Source organism: Varroa jacobsoni, unplaced genomic scaffold (assembly GCF_002532875.2).
Source record: "Varroa jacobsoni isolate VJ856 unplaced genomic scaffold, vjacob_1.0 scaffold_1428, whole genome shotgun sequence".
NCBI classification, from domain to species: domain Eukaryota; kingdom Metazoa; phylum Arthropoda; class Arachnida; order Mesostigmata; family Varroidae; genus Varroa; species Varroa jacobsoni.
In genome coordinates this window covers 21,385-46,048 of record NW_019214330.1, presented here as the reverse complement: position 1 = coordinate 46,048, position 24,664 = coordinate 21,385, and the positions used below count along the sequence as shown (strand labels likewise).

Genomic DNA, 24,664 nt, shown 5'->3' with positions numbered 1-24,664 from the left:
TGGTCATTTTAACATGTCGGCATCCGCATCATATTATACCAAACAGTGGATGATTTTTAAATCATGTGTTTATTGAACGCCGCATCTAAAGATTTTTAGAAAACTGATGGGTTTCTCTTCATAACGACACCGTCTGAATTTCATGCTATTATCTTATTGAAGCGTTTTACTAAATACAAACAGTGAACCTTAATGAAATAGAAAATGTTATCAATGAAATAGCTAAACCCCCATATGAATAAGCGTCAATATGATGCGTATATGTTGATCTAAATATAAATTGCGGTTTTAGAATTTTCTATAGAAGAGAGAATTGATGAGGCAGGCGAGCTTTAAATTGCATCGCAGTCAGAACACACTTTGCTTCGAAAGGCCATTCATTAGATGTCGCCGCCAGTGAATTGTAGATTGCTTCAGATAAGATATCTACAGCCTTAGGATAAATTCAGATCGGAGCTGAGCAACTATTCCAACTCAACAGTGAATGTGACTAATAACTAGATACATAGTCAGAAACAGTCCTAGCTTTTTTATGTCGAGACAGAAATAAACAAAATAAATGTCTTGCCTTGTCTGTAGATTGCATTATAGATAATCTTTTTTCATTGCGAGGAAGCAGGTCGTGTAACGGGATCCGTGTAAATATCGGTTGCCTGGACAGCGCAGGTGCTAATTAGGGGCTTACAAAGACATGCTCCCCAAGTAGCGATGTCTTCTACCTATGTAGTTTATGGTTGAGATGATATCCAGGCCTACAACCTAATGCGAACATCGACAAATTAGGCCAACTTGAGGTAACTACGCGACGGGCAAGCTGCGGCCGCCCGAAAAAGCTAAATCATGCTGTGTGTCAGCTGAGTGAGTTCTAAACAAGAACACCTTTCAGCTTAAACAAATAAGGCTTATCCGTCCCTATGTTCTATTCACTACCTGAATCGCGGCTCCAATCACAAGCCAAGGAAACCCCGCAAGCAAATGAAGTGCATAAAAACTTCGCGAAAAGTGAACACGCCGCAGAGCTTATGCACAACAATGCATCGATTCCCTAGGAAAGGTTATCCACTGAATTCATTCTCTATACCTCTTGGCTTTCTTTGCTTCCCAGTCTATTTCTTTTTCTTCTATCAAGAAAAAAATAAAAGGGCACGAAAGAGTTAATCAGCGTTTATCGCGCTGGGGCGTTCCTGGCACCGACATCTCCTGCCCTCACCCCAATCAAATATATCAGAGGTTAGGGGTAGTCGCGTTGAAACAAGCACGAAGTTCTCGTTTGTGTACCCGAGGAGCTACCATTGGCCTCTCAGCACGTCCAATGAAGCAGAGGCGCAGCTACGCGGCCTGGGGAGGTAGCCATGCAACCGGCCCGTGGACCAAATGCTTAGGAAAGGCTGAAGGTTCGGCTGTCGCAGGGGTCCGAGATGCGGGTGGCATACTAGGAGGGCTAGGGAAGGAACCACTGATAGAGCTGTGATTTATTACGTTCTTAAATAGGCACATCGATAAGGCCACCAGGGGCACACGGCATCACTGAGGCCATGGCAGGGGCTCCGCGGAGACGAAACGATGGGCACTCTGCCACAGGGAATATCAACCGTACTAGGTTATGTAAGTATGGAGCGTTAACGCGCTGATTGGGACATCCCGAGGGACGATACAGGCAAACCAGGCCAGCTAGTCCAACCAGCCTATCTAGAGGAGCGTGCCATCGATCGAAATAAGAATTTGTTTTGAGTCAGTCTTAGGCGCTCCCGCATGTGCTGTGGGCCAGGACTAAGTTAGGGAACCTCAAACTCGGGTCTCTGAATTTAGCTCACAGGCTGATCTTACTGTTCCTCAAAGCGTCGATAGAGCCGCGGCAAGTGAAACGGATCCCTAGTTCCACCTTTAAGTTCTCCAGCCGTGTCACAGTTACCCAGCAGCCTGCCAAACAGCCTTCAAAAATAGATGGCACTTGTGCGACCGGAAAAGAAGAAGCTCATTTCACGTTTCATCAAAGTAGACCCACCCGGCCGACTTTTGGAAGTTTCGCTATGAGTAGCTACTGCCTCGATAATTTTCTCATTCTTAGCGGGTACACTGGCTTACCCTAGCGGTAACACTGAAGTTGAATATTCCTTCGAGTAACACCAGCTGGTCGGTTAAGTTCTGAGCCGACTTGGGGCTAGGTCTGCCTAATGTTGAAGTGTAACTTGCTTAATTCTTACTTTAGGGCTTTGAGAGACTTGTACGCAAGCGTGCGTACGTGAGAGTTCAATTTTCGAAGTCTCGTTCCATAAATAAACGTAAATGACAGTGTATCTAACAAGCATCTGTTCGCCAATGGGTTTCGCATCAGAAGCTTCTAGGCTTTACACGAACGAAGCTCTATTTAGCGAAGCTATTGAAGCGTTTGCAAATATCGCAATCTTCACGACTGAGGGGTACTTATTTATCTTTGTTGAAATGAATCATATCAGTACATTACAGGGAAACATTTTCAAAAAGTCGGGCTCATCTGCAGCCAAATAAGATCAAAAGCTCAAGATATCTTTTCTTTGATGAAGGTTTCAGTAACGGAATATATATGTTTCCCATTTGCCGATGGTTATTACAGCATTCTTTTTACTTACATTTTGCTCTCTCTAAATTCTTCTTTGACTTGTCGCGCAATTTGAATGAATCTGATAAATACTCTATGATAGTAATGATAGCTGCGATTCTGATCGTGCTGGTGATGGTGGCAATGATCACGATATTGTTGTTGCTGTGGGCCATGATCATGATGACATCGTCGTTCTAAAAGGCTGAATGTCTCTCAAGTTAGGGCTTGTCACAAAAAGAGACAGACAGGTTGAGCCTTCGCGTTTGTGTGTGACTATCCAGCCGCTCAACTGGCCACGACCGTCAGGCCTGGTCCAGCTGCCCTTTTGAGTTTCGTTTGGTTCACTCGGTTCTCGGCGACTGCAGCGTGTTCGATACTTCACAGTCGCCCTCTTCTTTTTCCGGTTGCCCTCTCCCTTATCCTGGACAGATAGAGGACCACTCGTTTTCAGGGCCACCAATACGACCAAAGACTAGGACACGGTGACATCGTCGAACGCGAAGACAGGGTCCACGACAACGAAAGAATGGGGGACGAAAGGCGAGCAAGATGGCCTCGGATGGCAGCCAAGCATTGTCATCGAATTGACGTTCCTACAAAAAGTTGCTAATGAAACGTATAATAAATTGTGTTTCGTTTTTCACAGGCATCACAAGTAGCCGGCTTTCGTATCCACCGAAAACGACAGCACTTTTCAGCTGCCCGATTCCGTCCGTTTGTCCCGTGCGGTTGCCGGTGGCTGCCAAGCAGCGTAGCAAAGTGCGAGGGAATTTGAAGAAGGATAAAAAGAGAAAAGGTGGGATAACTGCGACCAGTGCTGTGTCTGAAGAGTAACGAGAGGTGACGTTTGACTATTGGTTTGCTAAAGAGGGCTAGTCACTGAGGGAAATAAAGGGTATGAAGTGGCACTATAGCAGCGATGGCGAAGTCTGGCCCTTACTTGGCGTCTAGGTTGATGGGGCAAGGGGTCTTGTGGAAAACGAAACCCTGTCTACGCAGCGGTGATTCTGCGGGTTGGCACGTATGTGCGTGGGTCTGCTGCTATGTTCACCACCACTGCTGCGTTAGTGGTCTCGAGATAAAAGTTTCAATTGAATTGCTTGCTTTCTTTCTTCCCCGCTTTGTCTCCTTCAACAAGTTTTACCTGTGCCTTCGCGCGCAGCCAAGTAATGCAGCTGTTCAAATGGCACTTGTGGTTCTTTACTTTCTTATATGCGCTTCCTTGCTAAGCCCGGTCTGACTCGGTCTGACGGACTAGCTTCTCGTCCCCTTGTTCTAGATGAGACCGGCTGTTGATCAGCAGTTTCACAAATGCCGACCTCCTTTACCGCTTTTAACTTATAGGGTTACGCCGCTCCTTTACCTTCTTTGCTCGTCGCAGAAATCGCTTAAGTGCCAGTAACGAGTGGGAACAGTAGCAGCAACAGCAGCAGCAGCAAGACAGGCTTTTATTCCTTACCACGGCTTCGTCTTTAAGGAAAATATCCGGTCGTCGTCGTCATCTTCAACTTTAGCAATCTCGAAGCCGTTGGCAGCCTCACGGGTCGTGCGAATGCTGATATGGACAACAATTTTCGTAATTTAGGCGAATGGGCGGAAAGGAGACCTAAAATCCCAGTTCAAGAAAGGACGAGTTGCTGATTATATTGGCACTTTGATGGATTCCAAGATAGCTTTTTGCCTTTTTCCCTTACTCTTAGATAGACCTGTGACCTGTAGCATTACACACCATTTCCGTAAGCTCTTGCCAAGACAGCTGTCAAAACTCCGTCTTTACGATTTTCACTTGTACTCAAAGCAGTATGATCAGAGTTAACCGGCCGGTGCCAGGGAACCTAATGCAATTCGAACGAAGTCGAAGGCAGGTCCTTAAATAACTTGAGCGATGGCCAAGAAAAACCGAGGCTTAAGTTTCCTTCTAGAATAGAAGGGGTGTGCCGGTGGCGCTCAGCCGAAGCTCGATGATCACAATATTTTGAGCCAACAATTCTTTTCTGACATTTAAACTGGTGGTAGTAAAGGAATATTTATATTCAGAACTTGCTTCCTGTTTGGCCCAGTTTACCGCCATACGGATACCTTGCCAAGCATGAGCCAAGCATTAATAATAAAGGATTTTTAGGGAAAACGATGCATAGTTTTAGCTTGTGCACTTACGTAGAGACTATTTAGCACCTAATCAGCCTTGAAGCCACCGTTGTTATACAATATCGTCTGCTTCGACAAACGGTGTTTCTCATTAAATCCCCCATGTTTGAGTACAAAATGCGATGGGTTCATTAGACATTAACATAGAATTCGTTATGTTGTAGCTACTCCTCCAGAAGAGAGAGGATCATGGATTCTACATCAGGTTTTAAGCAAGCCGCATTTGATTTACTTGGTTCAGTTAGCGGGCTAGTTGACAGCCTTTAGCTCACTTGAAGCTGAAGGAATGCATTTTCACAGTTGTGATGGGGATCGCGGTGTACTTCTTACGCTCCCCCACCCCCCGCACACAGACAAGTTAGGTACGTGACATGTTGCGTGCTGGTGTTCATTCGACTGCCGCTACACAAATGCAGCGGTTCCTGTGCCTACAGGAAATCCTTAATGTGCACTATGAGCTCGTATGGCGTCTTTCTAATCGTTTCGCTTAATGTATATTATTATTTGATAAATTAGATTTTTTTCTTGTACAAGGTGAACGATCCGAAAGACGATTCAGTACAATCATGGTGCTGATAATGATTGAAATTAGCAAAATTTTAATTAAATTTGAAATTAACATCTAAAATAAAGCATCTGCAATTTGCTTTGTTATGATGATTGAGCTCTGACGTACTCATAACATTCGTATTATATGTTTGGATATACTGCTACCAGTGAGACGCACTCCAGTACTGGCTTTAACTAGTTCATTATTTGCACTTGCCAATAGAACGATCCAACAACGATCACTACCTGATCCAGTATATTGCTAGCCCTGCATTATCTATAACTTCTGCGCTCCTATAGAAGGCAAGAGCTTCCCATTGGCCCTTCAAGATACCAAAATATCGATAATCTGCGTATCGTACGTGCTGTTACAATGCAGAGCTATGAGTTCGTTGCTGGCGGAGTCCAAGGCTCCTCTGAACAGTAAACCAGCAACCACTGAACCTAATACCGTTATCACATCGTTGCTTCTTCAATGTACGTACATACATGTGTAATGGTATTGATCGTGGGGATAATGGTAGTATCTTGAAAAATAGCACAAGCGCTTAAGCATTGGGTCCGGTTAACTGAGCTGCACCCGCTTTGTCCAGACGTAGTCAGACTCGAGCTGCGAGTACCCTATACCAACAGCAGATAATTAGCTTCTACGGGTTTGCGCTTCATTTGGCACGCATGTTTTGAAGCAAACGACCGCTGTAGATTCATGAGCGCCAGTGAGCCCCGGCAGTTCAAGGTGGTATACATACATCGGGAGGCCGGCACACCCATTAGTATTAGCAGAATTCTCGACCAGCAAGCGAGCAGAATCCGTTGGCACGTGTGACGAGTCGAACGTTCTGCTACTGCCGGCTTCCTTTTCAATCTCGATCACTCCGCTTCTATCTCTCTCCCGTTTTGGCTTCCCTTTTTACACACACATTGTCCCCCTCTCCCCCTCTGCAAATTCTTTCCCAGATGGTCACTCCCAGGTGCAGCAGGAACACTTAAAAGTTTTGTGCACGCTGTACTGATGGCGAGCTAGCTGCTTCAGTTACTCGCTTCGCGTTTCGTTCAACTTCTCACAGCTGCTTTTCCCCGCTGTTGGCTGTACGTTTCGTCGGCGAACTCTAAGTGTCTTCCCGTTTCCATGTCTCCCATTGCAAAGTGAGACGCGCACACGCGGAATTTCGAACGTACTTCGGGCCCTCCTCATCCGTCTGTCTTGCCGCCTATAGCAGGCCTTTCGTTTGGCGACCGTAATAACTTCCGCAACGCAGGAGTGACCGCCACCACCGCACGGCTTTCTAGGTAGTAGCGATCCTTGCCATCTCTCGTATCCCTGTGTTTCTCGACATGATGCTGTACGTGTTGGTCGCTCGGCTCATTCTGCCCGACATGAGACACATTGTGCAATCTGCTGCTACATTTGTTGTTGTCCCATGTTGTTGTCTCGCCGAGAGCCGTTCGTCAATTGTCGGGTGCTGGACTCTGTGGTAGCCAGCCCTTTGACTCAGCGCCATTACCTCTGTTTCGCGCGTCGTTTGGTAATGTGACCTCATTTGAAAAGGACGCGAGGGTGGCGACTCGGCTGACACACGTCTCCCGCTTTTCGATGTCATCCACGATTACAAACGACTCCAGAAGTCATCACAAAACTTGCGCAAACAAGAGTACTCCCGAAATCGCTTGACGTTGTTATTACCTTTATACGGGTATGTGAACACCTATAACCTATTCAAGTATGCTCGCGTCTGTGATTAAAGAACGAATGTTAAAGATTAGGTACGACAAGTGACCCCGTTTTTTTTTTTAACTGTATGCTTTACCTTTTGATCCGACGTGGCTGTATGTTGTTATCACGTCCTCGACAATCGTAGTTTGTCGATAACAGCCTGTTGATGAAGAAAAGCCTAGTAAATTTAGATGCTTGATGGTACGTCGAGGTGAAACCTTAACCCACGTGTTCCTGACGGCAACCCTGTCTTGTGCCAACTATTGTGAATAATTAATGATGCCGAGGCCGGTGCAACTATGCTTGTTTATTAGGAAACCTGAAACCATAGAATCGAAGAATGGAAGCAGAAATCAGGTAAATCAACGGGTTTAGTATTGTTTCATTACGTGTTCAGTAGTTTAGTTCAGTATGTTCAGTATTCAGTAGTTGCTTGGGACATTTTGCAGGATGCCTCTTCCCAGCGGTAAATTATCTGAACTGAACATTGCTCATGCATTATATACTTCTTTTGCATGTCCTAACAGGATAGGCATGTGTATTAGGTTAAAAAATGCCAAAATTTGCGAGTTACTTCCGCCTGATACTTCTGAAACATTCATCGCAAGCCGTATCAGAATAATACCTTGGGCTGCAACTCAGTCAGTTCTGTTCTTCTATCATTGTCATCAATACGACTTCTTTAGTTGTCCACCCTCGCCTTGTCTCGATTCATCAGTTATTTATTTGTGGGGTGCATTCATCATGCTTCCAATGCACTTTTATTGAGTAACAGTGAACTAGCCCTACGTGTTTATGTATATGGTTGCACCTAGGATTTTCCTTATGTATCCCTACACCATTCGACGGAAGCTTGCTTGCCTGTGACAGGTGCGATTAAACTTCAGAATAGGACCCTACGGCGGAATCGAACGTAATGAAGCGGGTATCGGTAAACGGCGTAAACGAACATCATTAAACGTTTTGAACACTACGATCATTGCTTTCCCTGCTATTGCTGATACCAATGCTTAATGACTCTATCAATCAAATGCACGCACAAGTGCAGACAGATCGCACAAATCCCAGTAACCTGCTCAAGCAACGTGATGCTTTCGCCACCACTGTCACCTAGCGCACCACCACTCTACAACTGGCGTTTCCGTAACGTATCCGCGTGGCACCCTATTTACCAACGCAGCTCCTTCGACTAAGTAGCATCAGCATTCGTCCACCTAGTGACTCTTGCGTAATTCTTTCCATTTTTGTTCTCGATATGCAAGAAACGTAAAGGAACTAGGCCAATCGCAGGGCCTGACCTGCGAACAGTGATTGAAACCAGTTCCACCATTCGACTTTCTCAATGCCAGTCGTACGGAGGGATAGCGCTATGTCTTCGGTAGGCTTCTAAGTATGTGCTGATGTGGTGTGAGCAAAGTATACGTGGGATACCTAAATACACACTATTGGGACAAACGGAACCCAATGTTGTGCTGTATGTAAAAATGGGTTCTGTCATATACATATATATATATATATATATATATATATATATATATATATATATATACAAACTGCGGATATATTTTCCGCGCTAGGCATGCATCGATGGCATAATCATCTAAGTGAATCTTCCAAATTCCTGGTTTCCTTTACTGGCCGGCATCTCAACAGAAAGCTGTGCCACTCCACTGTGTCAACAACCGGATCCCACCGATGTTTTCAAATTGTGTCTAGATTCTCCGTGAAATTCGAAAGGCGAAAAACACCTGACGACTAAATCAAACAACCCAATCAGTAGTTTCCTAATCTGTTCCACTGAAGCCAATACTTCGGCCAGCATGGCATCCCTGTTGATCTAGTCCCGTCGCTTGGTTCTCGCAATCTCGATATCCGTAATGAGAGATATACCAAAAAAGCAGAAGAAAACGATAGAGATAGAGGAGGGGGAGATCTCGAACGAGATAGTCAGCGGTCAAGAGACCGGACCCTCCACTGCTAGCGGCCTTCTTGTGTAATACTGACGTTCCAGAACGCGGCGCAGCTGAACCTTTACTATAAACACTCTATAGGCAGACTTTACTATAGACAGAGGGGCAAGCACCCTGAACACGCTCACAAGCAGGTTTGCGGACCCGCATGTACTTCTGCCATTAAGTCCTGAAGGTATGCCATAGCGGCCAATAAATCTTCCGATAACTCCACAAGCACGCGAGACTTTAGACGATAATTTCCGCCAGCGGTTTCGCTCGCACCATCTATTTTCACACGATGCCGTAATACCGAATTGAAACTAAGGGATCAAGTGGTACAATTATGATAAAGAAACTATATTCCTCCTTGCGGTCTTTGGGTACATTATATGGTACGGTCTGATAAAGAGCACTAGAACAGAAAACGATTGACAAGGCCCCTTTGTTGCACCAGTAGTTAGCGAGCTGAAGTACGACGCTTGTGATGATAGTGACTTGTTATATATGTTATGACGTATGTTATCGGTTTAGACTGGGGCAAAGGCTTTAAATAAAATTAGTAAGGATTAATAATTAAAATTTAGCTCTGCGACACATGTCTGTGCAACGTGTACGCTATACAGAAGGTCTACAATGGCCTCTTCTACGTTTACAGTACGATTCACAACCAAGATAACAAAAATTATTTCTTGTACTTGCTTTCTACTAGTACCGTTTTTCGCCTATGGTCGCGTAACGTACAATCATAGACTTGACCGTACTTATGAGTCAAGTTAATATGAGTTAATAGGTAGAGCACGTATCACGACATATCTGAACATCGTTTGTTCAACGATTGTTCGATATATGCGTTTTCATTTAGCTTTAATGGCGCTAGGGACATTTTCAAAACATGTTTCAACGCAGCTCCAGCAACTGAAGGCCCGGAGCCCTTGGACTAGCTAGCCCAACGTTTGATGCAGAGGTCGAAGTTCACCTTCCGCTTTGTGCTTAAACATCGTTAAAACTTCCATTCTGGCTTTCTCTATTAGTCATTATGTATTCACCAGACAATGACGCATCGGAGGTCAAGGAGCACAGGTCAAGTGGGAGCCGACTTTACAGCGGCGCATTATGCAAACTGATACTATTCAAAAAACACGAGTCACATCCGACAAAAATAGAGACTGCTTATAATCGACGAGTAGTACGCAGCTCGAGCCGAAAACAAAATGGAGTCAATTTAGTAAATTGGGTGGTCTGAACATTCGTGTGCATGTTTTTGCCTAATGCCTTGCTCAATCGTAACAACGTACGAACATAAGCGCTTAATCTCGTTATAGCAACTACGTAACTTACATTAGTAATGAAACGACGACCGCCAGACGCGACAAGACTGATAGTACGAAATGGAAATCCTTCCCACGCGTGCTTATTTTTGCCTTTCTTCATAATTCCTTATTTTGTAGTTTCTCATGACCTGATCATTTAAAGCTGTATTGTTGAGTACTTCAAATGGTATTTACCGCACTCTTACCCCATCTTATATATATACAATAGATAAATGTAGTGAAATTTGCCTCCGGACGGTCCTAACTCTACGGTTATCGTTTTTCGGTAGCTCCCATTGGTGCTGGCTTATTATATTTGGATAGAGCCTATTTATTATATGTACTGTGTTCTGATTGCATTTTTGCAAAAGGTTATACATGTTCGCGGTGGTCTATAGCATTTGTTGCATGCAAGGCGCCAATAATGACAGCTACGGCTTAGAAGGACAAAAATTGGCAAATTTAAGAGGCAGGCTTCGATTTATAAATATGTGGAGAGGTGCCATATGGCGTATAGCATTACTTGTCAGTACATATATACATGTGTATCTGGTTCTGTGTGCATGTACCTGTATTTCGAGGAATATACAAGCTCTGATCATGCTAACATCATGCTAGCAGTATCGTGAATTCAAGGACATCGAGTCAAAAAATCGCTCTCCTTCCTGATCCAGTGTGTTCACGTTTGATCATGAGCCCTGTCTACATGTCATGTGGTTGAATGCCATTAAGAGAATCACAGTAATCAAGGTCGGATCGAGCTTACGCGACCTTGTAAAATTAAACACAGTAAAAGCTACCACGTTTGTACTTCGTGGTTCCAGCGATGTCCTTCACAATAGAACAACGTAACTGTGTGCGAACTACTTTAAACCGAGCGCAAAGGCCTGACAAAGCGGAATGCTTCGTCATCTCCTTCCTCGATAACGGACATTACGCAAGGGTAGGACAAACCTCGAACAAAGCCTGTTAAGCTGTCTATATTCCATTCACAACTTAACACGCCCCATTAGCTCAACAGCCCCCATTGGCTCAGCGATTTCTACCGTCGACTTTGACTCACTGCTCTTGAACGAAACCGCGAGCTGTGTATGAGCTATGGTATTACTCTGCATGCCGATTGTGCCAAGTAGCATAGGGGATTGGGAAAGGACTTCTCTATGGATATTGGAGATACGCGATTACAGAGCGGCTATTTCACAGGTGTTGCAGATCCGTTAAATGGTGTAATAGACCCAAATGAAATGGCCCATGTAGGGTTAATCCGAAAACGTTATTTTTGATGAATCGGTGTTAGATCTTAGGTACAGGATGAGGCAGAGTGCTAAGGGGGTTCCCCAATGCACGAAAAAGGGAACAGCCAAATTCACACTTCTATAGATTATACAATGTAACCACTGATGTAGCATATTCAGGCATAGTTAACACTAAAGCAATACGCCTCGGGTATAAGTATAAAATGTAGTTTGGTACCAAAAACGGAATCTAGATTTCGTGAGTCTACGGAATTCAATCTGTTCGCCTAGACTTCATGGGTGCAGAGTGACTTTGCAGCCAGCCTATAATAATTATTGTCGAACTTGAAATTAATCATCTATTTTCTACGAATCCTGCAATTAGCTTAAAAAATACAAACGTTTTCAGGCCGACAATGAGGTTCTCTATGAACAACGATGTTATTACTTCTTTGCATAGCCGAATCAACTGCCAATTTAAAGATAGCAGGCTAAGTGTGAAAAAAAGCTGAAAAAGAGATATTAAAATTAATAGAAATGGTCCCGCCCAAAGAGAGCGAAAGTTGGATCAGCAAGAAAGCATGTAAAAGTGGATGGTACAGATAGATGACGCCGTCGGAGAATCAGCCGGAGGCGAGACATGTGGGCAATGGCCTCGCCGATGTGCTCATTTAATGAATGTGTGCCACTATACTAACTGCTAGTCAATCACAAAAGAGCACACACCATCTGACCGAAACTGAACGGCCGGACAAATACAACGCTAGCGATAGCAGATGCCGACATGCTCTCGCGGGAGTTTTAAGAACACGAAGGAACCCCGCGAAGACTATGGAGGGCTTGTGAATACTACCGATACGTTAGGCGGATTTTTCGCCGCTCTGCTAGTGGGCGGGCACGCGGATAGAACGCCGGAAACTTTTAACCTGTGCTGACAACACTTCGATGTTCACTGAGGCCACTGTCTCTAACCAACTTTTGCCGTTTCCTGGCTTGCCTGAAGCTGTGATCGTGGCATTAGCCCCTGGTTTTGTAATGTACATGTCTCTGTACGTCCGATGTATATACAATGTTCATGAACGGTTCACGATCTTTTTATGCCCCATGCACGTGAAGACCGTCGATGTCGTTGGAGTTGGGGGAATTGGTTGAAGTTGCGTTGGTGGCAACAACGGTTACTGGTGCTGATGGTAACGCTACTGCGGCTGTCATCTGGCAGCGTAGTAGCAATAATGAATCGAGGTCTTTCGTGGCGACTAACTGAGAGACTGGCAAACCCACCGACGAAACGCGGGGTGGTGGACTTTCTCTAGTCCTTAATTCGAAAAGCAAGCGCTCTAAACGCATACGACTCAACCAACCAGCTGGAGCAGGCCGCGGGGTTTGCAGGACCTCAGCCTTACCCAGCACTACCACGCAGAGGCTCGGAAAGTGCATACTGCCTAAAATAGAGGGGCCTTGAGCACAGAGAGGGAATTCAAAGCCCCCGTCCTCCAAAACGCATGAAGGATTTTACTTTTCCCACTGGCCTCACGGTCAGATTCTAATCTAATTTCCATCTGGATCAACTAATGTTTCTATGTATAGCATGCACATTGGTCGAGGTGTCTATCCGTAGCTTCATCGCTTCATTTGTACTCATTCGAAACTCTGTATTAGTAGCAGCAGTGGCAATAGTCCGACAAGTGATGAGCGAGTTTCCTAGTAGACTGTGCCATTTCGTACGTGAGCGATTCGGTCGCTGGATATATTCGTGTGTGTACGGCCCGCCAAACACCAACCGCAAACAACGTTCACTGGATTTTTGAATAAGCGGCTGTTACAGCGACGCGAGTTGGCGTAAAAGGGCCGTCATATTGCTTTTCGGTCTGCACCATTCTGACGATTCGCAATTTCAGTAACTCGAGGACAAATGAATGAGATGCCTGTGCGCATGGGCCAGCTTCCATAAGACTACGTATACTCCGTAGTCAAGGGGTCCATATATTTATGCTGACCGACATTTGAAGGTCTTGATGGTGGATTACATAGTCATGACGCAAGGCCGTGTTCGGGATTCTGTGGTACCGATTCAGGCTAAGGAACAGTTAGAAGCGTGCCTGAGACCAGAACTGTTCGATAAAATGAATGCTTCCCGGAAAAGCAACTAGCATCGCGGAGGGTGGCACGCGCAGCAGGCTGAGCGAGAACGAAGAAAATCGTGAACATAGCGCAGTCGAACAATAGCAGCAATGAGCCGGTTGGGTTCGAACGGAAATTTGTCCATCTTTAGCAGGCATCTCTCAGAAAAAATCAGAGTACAGAAAGACGAAACAAAAATGAGTACAAACGCAACAAAACAGGCTGAAATAAAATTGGAGTAAAATGAAAAATAAGCATCGGGCCTCAAGAAAGCGACGTCTAGCGAAGCCTTTTTTTGTTCTCAAAAATTCCATACACGCATATTGAGATATTAAGGAGTATGATTTGATCTCTAACTTTGTACGTGTTAGAGAAACTTGATTTCCGTATGTTTTTTTTTTTATCTGGGTTGAATTCTGTAGTGAACCCATATCAAGTGGCCTCTTGGGCCATTGACAGAAAATACTTAATACGATTCAGAAAACACACCAAATGCATTGAAAACAGCGTTTGCAATTTCATTGGTAAACATGTCTCGTTTAAGGTTTATTGTAGAATCTAGACCGAAACTACACTTAAGGTTCTGCACGATCGCTATTGTAATCTTTGATCTACATATATTGGGGGTTCAACTTGGGTATACATTGGCGGGCATGCGCCGCAATACATAGAGCATGGCCGACAACTTCGTAAAATGATACTCCAACGTAAAGAATTCGGATATCCATTGTTATCAAAAATAAACGGAATTGTGCACCTCAGCTCCCGTGACACACATAAACAGATTTGTCCGAAGAGATATAATTGAATGGGCAATAAACAGAGTAATTAAAAACTTCCTGATTTCTTGTCAGCTCCATGTTATCGCACCTGATAACTGCCACTAACATGCTTGCTACCCGAAATACTAATAAAGGTATAACATTTGTACATTCAGTGAGTCAATCATTGTCGCTTGTACGCAATTCAATAAAAACTCCCACTGTGACTGACCATATATTAATACCAATGAGTCTCGTGTTTTACAGAAAAAACTCAAACAGGTTTCGGTGTGGTAAATATCCTAGAAAATGAAATGTTGCAGCACTCGGCGTTTCGGAGGCCGAGTCGGCTCTTACTTTGACCTACTTGTGGGATTCGTGCTTCGTGAGATAAAGCTGTTTTGTGTAAAGCGGTCTATACCCCAGCTAACGACGTTTTAACAGAAGTCCACGGTTCCTCCCTGCCCCAAACACGGTTAAAAGCGCCTACTAGCATTTTATGGTACTGGAAGCCACAGAGATGCGTACCTCTGCAACGAGCGCCCACCAAAATTAGTGTCCATAGCAGATACACACGTCTAAAAAACTTTTTAGAAATTTTTCTTCCACTTATAAAAATTTTTCGTCTTTTTCCTTTTACATTTGGTCATTACGTTTACTAAAACGCAGTTGAGTCTTGCAACATCTTGCAGTAAAAGCCTCCCTACAATCGTTTCTTTCATTGTGGTATTGGCTACAGTCTATATTTTGAGCTGTAACAAAATCGCAAGAAAAAATATAGGCCAACGAAGGCGGATGAACCAAAAGACGTATGTCCAATTTGGAGGGCACAAAGTTTTACTCGTCGTTCATATCTACCAGCGAGTGAACGTCCAGTCCGGCAACTCCTCGTAGCTCGAATTCGGCTCGCAAAAGAGGCAGCTTTAGGTCAGAATAACACACAGAAGTCATTTTGATATTTTGTGAGTTAGGCAGTGTAGGCAACGAAAAAGTACTACTGAGGGACCATTGGATGGTCGCCCGAAGCTATGGGAAGCGACAAGACCCGTACGAGGTCTGTCAAACACACTTCTTCGGAAAAAGTTTTCAGGCTCTGAGGAGAAAAACCGCGGTCGAAACACCAATGTGTCTGCTCTTCCATTTTGCCTCTCTTGACTTGAGCTGATTCCCGCTCAGCGGGTTACTCTTTTTTGGGACGTAGGCTTCGTCGCCCCTCTCTGCGTCTTGCCTAACGCATATCGAAATAGGCAGCTTTCAGACGACATAACGACATACATATTTAGGACTAGTAAGAAACGCCATTTTATTTGACATATATGTATTCACTAACATGTGCGTGTATGCCATCCCGTAATGGCCCAGGCCGTCTTTCAACAGCCCGGGAAAGGCCGACGGAAGGCTCGATTGGGGGCGAGGGTAGAAGTGAAAGTGGTGGAAGAGTCATGGTGCTTAATAGTGTGCGAAGAACAAAATGTAGCGCAGCGAAGGGCGGTATCTTTTACTTTACTGACTCCATTCGATACGTAGAGCTGTGGCCGGGCGCAGAGAACCGTCAAGCATTTAATTTGGCGGCAGGACCAGTCGATCAATATTCATAGTAGGCTCTGCTTTCTTATCTTTATCGCTCACTTCAGTTGTCATAACAGACAACGTAGAACTTTCTGAGGGCTGCAGATGAGCGGAACTTAAATAGGCGATACGAAACGTGAGAAACTACAATAGATAATTTATTCAAGTGGCGACGAGCAGTAGTTAGAAGCTAAGGCTGGCTTTAGATTTGTTGCAGGAAGTACCGCTCATAATATTTAAGGCTTACTCTAGATTATTAACAAATCATATCTGATGCACAGAGTGTATGCCACACGGCTATATACCGCTTATCGGTGTTTCTTCATTGTGGCACAACGCACGCTTAAGCACCTCCTAGAACACTCCTCGAACTTGCCTTCCGACCTTTTTCAGAGGATAGGACGGTACAGGTAGAGTTTTGCCTGCGGTTTGCCTATTGAAAACTGACAGAGGTATTAATGAGGTGGTGACAGAAATATCTTGTTATATATCATGTTGTTTTATATAATAGGGTATGTCACCTCCTGTGTTAATCACGTTACTGGGTTTTGATTTTTCAGACTAACATGAGACATGTAGTAGTGTGCTTTTCAAAACTGATAAATCTCCAAAGCGCGAAGTAGCTTTAGATTTGTTATTTGCTCTGCCGTGCAGTAGAGATATATCCCAATAGAGCTACAAGGTCACATATGAAATACTCGTCTTTCTTTAATTTTTTAGATTTAACTTTTGTATTGAATAGACATCACTGAATCTATCGATACCAATGAGTTTTAATTGAAAGCCCAAGAAAGAGTACCTATTACCATCCGCTACTTTTACGACAAAAATAGCACAGGCCTTGTTCATTAACACAGATTGCTACACATTTACCTATTGCCAGTTACCACTCGTCCATAACTCATCAGAGATGGCACATTTATCCACTAATAAGGAATATCGCGTTCCATTTCTTCAATATCTAGCGCTGACGTACCTCATGGTTGTGGCCTATTGATGAAGATACTTATGTAAAGATCGAAATACTCACGTATGACACTTATATAATACCTTTGTGCGCTGTCGCTCCCTTCCCCCTTCACGCATGTTTTCCATCACCGTTCGGTGGCGAACGCTTGCATTGCGTACGCTTGTCTCTGTACCGTTTTCTACCCTTTTGTTCATCTCTACAGCTCCTCTGTTACATCTATCTATTATTATTCGATAGTATCTCTTTTCACTGATAAATGCACAGGAAGTAATTTCGGGTACGACCTATGTAGACGCATCCGTCATCCGTTTTGGGTGCTCGCCCAAGAAACTACCGGTTACTGCCAGCGATGTTCGACTAAATACCCGCTGAAAGGTTTGCAGCAGCAGACTCCGGCTGCGTCACTCACGGAAGCAGCCGGACTCATTTCGATCCGAAGAACGTTTCCGCTCGCAGCTAAACCTAGTTAAATATCAAACCTGAATGGTGACCAGAGTGTCTATGCATACGAGCGCGCGTACAACTCTGTCTTTCTATCACTAAGCCATTGCTGCCAAAGCGAAGTATACGTATCTACGGATTACATTCGCCTTATGCATAACGGATTATGCATTACAGGAACGAGATATTCGTATGGCAGGACAGTTGAAGGCACCCTTCCGAACAATCGTGGAGCGAGCCAAAAGCTGCAAAAGCAATTAGATGGTCGCCAGTAAAAAAGGTAAACGAACGTATGGTCTGCCAGCTTCACTCGCTGGCGTGGCTGAGTTGTCTCCAAGAGACAGAGCGATTGAATTTATCAGACTCAAAGCCCGCGCACGCCCTAGTCCCATATGCGCCAGTCGTGCAATACTTCATACAAACCCCAACCCTCACGTGTCTGTGTCCTCCTCGTGACAACGCTTAAATCTCAACTATGTCCGAAAGCGGCGACAGAGGCGATCGAGGAAGTTCACTATCGTTCGCCACATACTATAGAGGCATGTGTGCCATGTTAGACAATGCAATTGCACAAGTCGTATAGGCAAAGCGCAAGTTAGGGCGCTGTATATGTATATACATATATATATATATATATATATATATATATATATATATAGGTAATGGGCACTTATTTTTTAGAGTGAATGGTACGACAGACCGATAAATATTAGCTTTGGTTAGACCGGCAGCCAAGTTTGGTTTGAGCGAAGTCGAAGGATAGCGTGGTTAGTTTGGGAGATACCTACGCTGAACATAGTTGTATACACATACTATGATCGGTGCTCATGGATAAACTCGACGTCTGGATGCAGCGGTGGTACGTGATCATGCTTCTGATAGCATTGCCGTTTGACCGCGATTCGTTCCGCGGTGCAGGTCTCCTGTCCTGTGTTGTTCAGATCAGAGCAGGTCCTTTTGGTACGGTTTGTACAGCCGGTTGTCGAGCGGGTGCTACGACACAAGCAGATTTGATGTACTATCACTTCATCAGCCGGTAAGAACACTTTCAATTTATTCAGGAAAAAGAGGCTGGACTGATGAGCGTTCATAATCGCAGAAAAGATATAGTTTTTTTTTATCGATTGTTATATTAGGGGCGCTTATTCAGTATGATATTGTTATCGCAACAATAGGCTTGTGCCTATTGTTGCACGATGTATATGAAACCATTTTCAAGCTTGAGTGCGTTGTAAAATAGCATGGGGTCATAGTACATCAGCTACACGTGAAACGTTACAGACGATGGGACGCCTTAGAAAGTTCCTCTTTCGTCCAAGTTTCTTCTTCTAGACTCATTCAGAATCTAGACGAAATCCCTGTGCCGACAAAAAAGTAAACAGTATATGGTTCAGCACAATCATGTAGTGAATTTTCGGCGGTTGGCAAACATTCTCCGTGAGACATTTTCTCAAAGTTGATCCCAGCTGTGAATTATGAAGAAACACTACCATACAGCGAGTATTTGAAAATGCCTACAACAAGCAAAGTAGAAGCCCTTGGATGATCCTACATAACTCCCAAGGACGTCTATTTCTGACTCTCACTGAATAATGCAGCAGATCGATCCGTGTCGAAACGCTACGCTACGATGTCGCTCACAATGATCTCAACCAATGATAATGTAACTGGGCCTAAGTGGAACAGTATATTTGCCTTACAAAAGAGTGTGGTGCCGCTGCTAAGGCTTTCATATGATTTTATGTATCCTGCAACACTGATCATCTTCGTGTGTTTTACAGCGTCGGTATGTTTAACTTCGCCTCGACCACTTCTTCCACTAATACCTTAATACTCACCGTCGGACGTAGAAACTTGTTAGTAACGAAACCAGAATTTTTACAAGGCGTAGTCAATGTCTGTTAGAACGGCTTTTTAGAATAGAAGCAGACTATTTTAGAACTTCATACTTACCCAGTCTTAACAGGTATGATTGTCAGTTTTGGAAAAATTATCTTACTTAGACGCCTCCCGCGTCTACTTCAATTTTTTCGTTTTATTTATAATTGATATAATATTTAAGCAAGTAATTCATTTTAACCTTTATGAGTTCTTATTCAGCTTCAAACCTCGCAGGCATCATGGCTTGTATCGCTGACAATTGTCTCAAACTAATCAAAGAGACCCTTTTCCCTTTTAACTTCATGGTCTTCGGATCACTTTCAACGTTGTTGGTGTCCTATTATATAAAAATGCAGTACATTAGAGCATTATCTCATCTGTAAATCGCGCAAAGAACGTCACCGAATAGTTAGCTGCACCTTACTGTATGCGTGCTATTATATAATAGTGAGGACACTGAATATATATTTACTCCACCGGATAAGGTAACATAGAAGATTAATCGTTTTGAGTTAGGCCTACACGATATTTGGACGGTTAGCTATTCAATATGCCTGGGGGCCGTGTTTTACATCACGCTTTGCAAGAGTGCCATGTCAATTCAGACCGCAAGCGGTCTCGAGCATTACTTGCTTTTTCATAAGAATTAGTAGAGTCAAATAAAATTTAAACTTTATGGGACGATTGTTTTTTTAGTTAATTGCACTTGTGGGGTGCTTGAACCTTCGAGTGCCAGCTTCCTCAATCAGAGGTCTAGGCGCCCAGGCCATTACGCGTGTGAGCACTCGTGAAGACAACGTGTGAAAACCGAAGAACGTACCCAAATCTAGTTGTATGCTTACTAGCATGACATCGAGGCCGGCTGCGAGACAGTTGGTTGTAAGAGAATCCAATTAGATTTGGATCTGATTACGCTTCAAGCAGAATTCTTAAACAGGCCTGTTGTGGCCCGTAGTTCTACTACTACTACTACTACTACTACTACTACTACTGTATAATTATATTCGACCGATTCACAAAATTAACCCTGTCATCTAGATGTCCCATTTTTCATGTCCTACTTGATACATCTCTCTCTCAAACACCATCATTGAACTGCAGCAGACTAAACGTTGGCTTGACGTTGATACGCTTAACGACAGCCAAGTACCACACGAGTAGGCCAAACGAATATCGGTTGAACGACTTTTTGTAATCAGCCCGTAAAACGTGCGAATAATTGGCTCATAGGTGCCCTTTCGTAGTTACTCTGTTGCGGGCTTCATAATATGCAAGCGAGATCCTCAGAGTTAGCAACTTTCGGCTTTACTGCTGTTAAATGCTGGGGTTACATGCTGGGGACAAATACTTCACCCCATTAATGAACACTTTTTTTTCGTCAAACGTAGCCGGAGTCGCCTGTGCTAGTAGGTTCAGCCATACAACTTAGAGCCTATTCGATGCAACCCAAATTTACCCTTGCTCTACTCCAACGTTCTATAACTGCCATGGTGCAAAGGGTACATGACACGTGGTGCTGCGTGACGTTTCTTTTAATGCATATCCTATGAAAGTTAATCCTACTTCTCTGCACAACGGACACTTTGTCGTGACAGGGGCAGTTCGGCGTTTACAAATTGCTTGTATAATTAAAGCCCTATCTATGCAGCTAAGTTCACTTACTAAACAATCTCTATCTAGCCTAGGTGCGGTAAAAGCATTTTCAAGTTTTCAGTCGTAGCTGCATTAAGTACAAACCTAGAAGTTTAAAGTGCATTTATAACCTGTCGTATATAAACATTACCTGAGAAAAAATTGATTCTTCAATTTACATTGAGTTCATAAAAGCAGATATGACGAAACCCGTGTTTAAAAGCAAGCAAGTTTTTATTTAAAAAAAGCACCGTGTATATCAATTACATTAAACGCATCATATACAAATTACATTTCTTAATTTACCAACAAATATATAATTAAGTTCAAGTATATAATTAAGTTAAGGATAAAACAAAACACCGCGTGTTTTCACATGCATATCGTAGTTACATTACAAATCTATGTATATGCTGTGGTAAGTAAGTACATGCTATTTTGTTCGCCATTCCCCCGAGTTTACACGATGTGGCGAAAGTTTCGCCGTCACCTTGGTTCTAGTTCTTTCATGTAATTCGCTTTTCCACCACGTTTCCATTACCTACTAACACTGCTTTTCCACCCATATCTGAGATCGCCGCCATCACTAGCATCACGTGGCCACGACGCCGCCAACCAGCCCTCCATCCGCCCTCCACAAGTACATACACGAGATAGCGGCCTCCGTGTCGCATTTTATTTAACCCAAAACGAGAGACAACAGTAGCGCGGCTAGGGGCGGGTGTACAAGCCAGGAGACCGATGCGCGCCTCGGCTTCACGCTTCTGTAGATTGCTGGCAGCGTTCACTAAGGCATCGAAGGCTTCAGTGAATCCAGGGAACTACAGAGAACGCCAGGCAACAGCACAATCTCTCAGAGTTTCCCTTTCTTCGTTTGCTCTTCCTATACGTCTCCCGCTTTTTCTCCGCCCCCTGGCCCCTTCACCTCCTCGGTTCAACTGAGTCTGGCGCAAACTATAACCGCGAGATGATGGCAAGCGGGCGTTTACGTCGCTTTGCTTAGAATGAAGAGTACATCCCGTTCGTCGTTTTCGTTTTCCTCGTCTGCCACCACCCGAACATCCGTGGCTGGCAAGCCATCACCAGTATCAACATTGGCATACCATGCCACTAAGCTAACCCGCTACTTGTACTCAAATTAGATTAGTTGCTATCCAATGTGAAGCGTAAGTCGAACGGGGCAAGAGCAGAAAAGACTGACAGTGTGGAAGCAAGCATAACGCCACGGAACTTGACTGGTACTTGCGTGTCCGGGTGGATGCGGGCGCCCCCAGCACGAACAACAATCGCGGCATGGATTGCAATAGAGGTCTGTATGAAGTAGTTTGGGCGTCTGTGAATGGATAGATGTAGTACCATGTATGAGTGAGTGCGCGCGCTAACTGAACTGTGTCCGAGCGTTGAAGATGTTTGTAGAAAACACCTGGCGAATGCAAGCCCTGTGGCTAGTTGAGAGGTGGATGTGTTGGCTTGTTTGGATAATGTTGGGTATTGTATAAGACTTCAGGACCACTGTTCGTTATTACGTCACTACCAATGGCAGTGGTAGTCTTCACGGCCATGTGGAAATTAGCCTTGCTGTTCTTGTTGTTACAGTCGCAGTGCGTTCAGCTTACAAGAGCACTTCAGTCTTTGTATTACAACAGAGCCGTTGTTTTCGTCTAGGCAGCTAGCTTCTAAGATACGCCTCTTCATAGACAGCCTCGTTCCCAGCGCTAGTAAAAGAAAACACATCGATGCAGCGCCACGGCGAGATTAGCTGACTGGCTGGGGAAGTGCGCAATTGCTTGTGGCTACATAACCAAAAAACGACGTTGGTACTTATATGTGATGTTGTTATTGATCCAAGAGAAAGCCTGCAGATATAACAAGTATTCTTCTTCAACCTAGCAGCAACAGATGACGGCTACGTCTTGAAACTAGTAAGACCAATCCCGTCGTTTAACGCCCCGTTGAACGCAGGACAGGCGCTTCAATCCCCAACCGATTCAGTCTTTGTGGGCGCGACACATACTTTCATATATTCCGACCGCCCACCACGTTAATTTACTCAAGGGTAAGAACCAATGGAGCATGCTAAATTTTTTCGGTGTCCCTTCGTACAGAGGAACGCATACCTGTCAAATACGGTAAAAAAAAAGGGCTCTTTTCATTATACAAACAAGACGGTTCAAACTATTTAGTACATAGAAACATGTAATTAGTTAATAACTAATTACGACAGTGTCTACGTTTCGTTTCGTTCACTTACGTGACGATCAGGATTAGAATAGGTACCTTCCTGCTTAACGATAACCGTAACGTTTCTAAATCGATTGGGTATGTCCATATGTTCGGGCGTTAACGACGTGACGCAGAAGCAAGCGTTGGCCGATCGTCATTTACGCGCCTATTTGTAGCCGAAATTGGTGCGATATGAGTAAACTAATTCTATTTCCGATATGTTTTTCAGTCCTTTTCGTTGCCCGTGCGTCAGCCAGCACCAACCCAGCATTCATGACCGTTATTGGCGCCTAATTTAATAATATGGGCGATTGTTATCATGGCCCTCAGCAACAGCGCTTAGCTGGCATATTGGCGTGCAAGCAAAGAGCGAAAGGGTGATAGATAATGCTACAGCATATAACAACTCTATGGAACGTCGAATAATCGACGTATGCTATACACAATTAAAGTTGAGTATGTCTGGCAGTAAACGAATCAGCAATCCGATATTTGCAACGAAGAGCAGCCCGACGACTATCTTGCCACAGACACATATAAGTTGACGTGGCTCAGATCCTGCTTTGTAAATACGCACGTATATTAACTCTTACTGAGAAGTTCGGCATGGGCTCAAGTACAAGTAGCGTTCCACTTTATCGGGCATCGGGCACCTGCGGAGCGCGCTGACCCTAGAAACGTTCTTTCGACGTTTGCTATAACCAAACGCATCCAGATACTGGACGGCTGGCCCTTGATGAGAGGGGAGCAGGTGTGCACCGGCTATTCTTGGGGAAGCCTGGAGACTTGGGAAAATACCTCGAAACATCTTAAGGACCCTAAGCTGAACTTACTTGTGCCAACCGGTACTCCCAGCTTTGGTCTAGTTTCGAGCTAGTTCCTTACGGCATGGATAATCGGCATGGTGCCGTAACCAGATTACCCAAAGAAAACCCTTCGGTATGCAAAATGACCAAAAGACGACGTAATTTCTGGAACTGCTCTTTAAGGAAGAAGCATCAAGCTACGCCCATTAGGTTATGCTGTCAGACGTGGCTGGCCAAAAAGCGTTCATAAGATTACTGGCTTTAATATTGCGCGCGGGCATAAACCACGGGCGTGAAGAAGATATCTCACAGACCTTAACGTATACTCGAATGGAGAAAGGCCAAATAGAACAACTATGCGCAAAGAGGCCAAAAGAAAAGAATTTTCTCGAAAGAGCTGACCTCGTAGTCAGCGCTGCTGCTAAAACAAGATCTGGATTTTAGGATCCGAGGCCAAACGGCTGTTAGGGTGTCGTTCACGGAACGGTAAAAAATAGGCCAGGAATCGGATGACCCTCTTCACTGGTACTGAATAGCTTTTCAACGGAGTCGTACGTTCAGGCGCCAGGGTCCTTGGCCACTGGCCCTCTTCCACTAAAGCCACCCCACAATAGCTAAGCTATCTGGCCGCCCAGGAGCGCGTTCTCACAATGAAGAGGACGCTAGCAAAAAGCAAGAAAGGCAGACAATCGCGACTGAAAAGAAAGAGCCGTTATGAGGTTGTGCATCGCCTTGCATTTGCTATGGTGATGATGTGTAGAGCATTATAGG

At 44.3% G+C, this 24,664-nt stretch overlaps 1 protein-coding gene across 4 annotated transcripts in view; it reads right to left on the bottom strand.

The window, feature by feature from the left end:
- Positions 1 to 24,664, bottom strand: part of fz2 (frizzled 2) — a 95,152-nt gene that overhangs the window by 61,449 nt on the left and 9,039 nt on the right. For 3 of the 4 annotated variants that reach the window (XM_022849927.2, XM_086972307.1, XM_086972306.1), the window contains exon 2: positions 7,087 to 7,311. The exons of the other annotated variant lie outside the window; for it this stretch is intronic. The gene's annotated coding sequence lies outside the window, so the exon portion shown is untranslated. The remainder of the gene's footprint in view (positions 1 to 7,086; positions 7,312 to 24,664) is intronic. 4 annotated transcript variants of the gene reach the window in all.